Genomic DNA, 2341 nt, shown 5'->3' with positions numbered 1-2341 from the left:
GGTAGACCAGCTGGCAGGCGCACTACCCCTGCATCAAACTCCTTACTAACTGCTGGCATCCGAAAGAGGAGAACCACAAAATCTACCCCATCTCCCCTAATCAGGACTTCAAAAGGCCCAAGAATCATCCCTCGTAATGAGGAGAACGGTAAGACTACAACATCAAAAGCGGGAACCAGTAGAACAACATCCAGACTAAGGATCCCCCGTGCAGCAGCTGCGTCTACAAATCAGAGGAAGAAGACTAAGGATGCGGATTTTCAGAATCCGCCTTCTCCTCTTCCTTAAAAATACTGGCCTGGAACTGCCAAGGATTGGGGGCACCTTGGACAGTTCGACGTCTCCGAGAGATCTGCAAGAAATTCGACCCAGACATTATTTTCTTATCGGAGACAAAAAACCCCCACCGTGTGGTTGAGAAGAAGACAGAGAGCTTGGGATTCTCAAACTTTAAAACAATCAAGCCACATGGTACCGCTGGAGGAGGACTCGCCATCCTGTGGAAGAACTGGATCCAATTAGAAATCATTTCTTCATGTAAGAACTACTTTGATACAAAATTATGTTATGAAGGGAATGTTTCTTTTGCTACGTTTGTGTATGGTGACACTGAAAAAAACAGGAGGAAGCAAACTTGGGATTACCTTACTTCATTGGCACTAATTAGAGATTCCCCGTGGTTAGTAACGGGAGACTTTAACGACATCACTGGAAACAACGAAAAACAAGGAGAACCTGAGAGACCAGAGGGATCCTTCTCCGACTTCAGACACTTCCTAGAAGAAGGGGACCTTTACGATCTCCAACACTGTGGTGAATGCTTGTCTTGGAAACGGAAGCGAAGCACAAACGAAGGAACCCAAGAAATCAAGTGCAGGTTAGATAGGGCTGTCTCAAATAGCGCCTGGGCTGAACTCTATCCCTCTGGAAGATGTGAGTACTTGCGCTTTGAAGGATCTGACCACCGGCCTCTCATCACCTTCTTTGAACCTACAAGACGGAAAAAGAAAGGAATTTTCAGGTACGATCGTAGGCTGAATAACAACCTGGAAGTAGCCAAATTGGTGAAGGATATCTGGATGCAGCATGCTCATCAACAAGTCAAACAGAAGATAGATAGTTGCAGAACTGCCATCATAGCTTGGTCAAAAAAACAAAGAGAAGGCAACATGGCAGAAATGGAAAGGCTCAAAAACTTGATTGAAAAGCAAAATGTCTCTCTACATCCGGATGAAACATCCCTAGATAGTCTAAAGAAAGAGCTACTGGAGACTTACAAGCAAGAAGAGAACTATTGGAGACAGAGAAGCCGACAATTGTGGTTGCACTTGGGTGATAAGAACACTGGTTTCTTCCATGCTTCCACAAAGAAAAGGAAAGCCATTAACAAGTTTACGAGTATTGAAACAGAGGATGGGATTACGGTGTTTAATGAGGAAGAGATCACCCTGACAATCCAAGACTACTTCGCAAACTTGTTCACTCCAAACCCAAGCTGCTTTCAACACATGCAAGATGTGATAACAGAAGCCATCACTCCTCGAGTCACAGAGGAACAGAACGAGAAACTCGCTGCCACGCCATCACCACATGAAATTAAGGAAGCCCTCTTCTCAATAGATGCAGAGAAAGCCCCGGGGCCTGACGGCTTCTCCGCTTGTTTCTTCCAAACAAACTGGAGTGTGGTGGGTGGAGACATCGTCAAGAAGGTGCAAAACTTCTTCAATTCCGGCTGCATGCCGAGAACCATAAACGAGACCCACATCAGATTGATTCCAAAAGTAACAGGAGCTACAAAGATCTCAGAGCACCGACATATTGCGCTCTGTAACGTATACTACAAGGTCATCTCCAAGCTGATTACAAGACGACTCCAACCACTGCTACACTCCCTGATCTCCGAGAATCAATCTGCATTTGTCCCCAAACGAGCCATATCAGATAACGTGTTAATAACTCATGAAGTATTACACTATCTAAAATCATCAAAAGCGGAGAAACAGTGCTCGATGGCAGTAAAAACTGACATGAGCAAAGCCTATGATAGACTTGAATGGGAGTTCATAAAGCAGGTACTCGAGAAAATGAAGCTCCACCCTAAACTAATTCAATGGATCATGCAATGTATCATGTCGGTGAGCTATACCTTTATAATCAACGGCGCGTCCAGAGGCCATGTGAAGCCAGGAAGAGGGATTAGGCAGGGAGACCCCCTATCCCCTTATCTCTTTATCCTCTGCAGTGAAGTCCTCTCTGGCCCATGCGCAAACGCTCAAGAAAAGGGACTGCTCTCAGGAGTATCGATAGCTACAGGCTGCCCCAAACTCAACCATCTCCTTTT

Source organism: Brassica oleracea, unplaced genomic scaffold (genome assembly GCF_000695525.1).
Source record: "Brassica oleracea var. oleracea cultivar TO1000 unplaced genomic scaffold, BOL UnpScaffold00763, whole genome shotgun sequence".
NCBI lineage: Eukaryota > Viridiplantae > Streptophyta > Magnoliopsida > Brassicales > Brassicaceae > Brassica > Brassica oleracea.
This window is presented reverse-complemented; position numbering follows the sequence as displayed.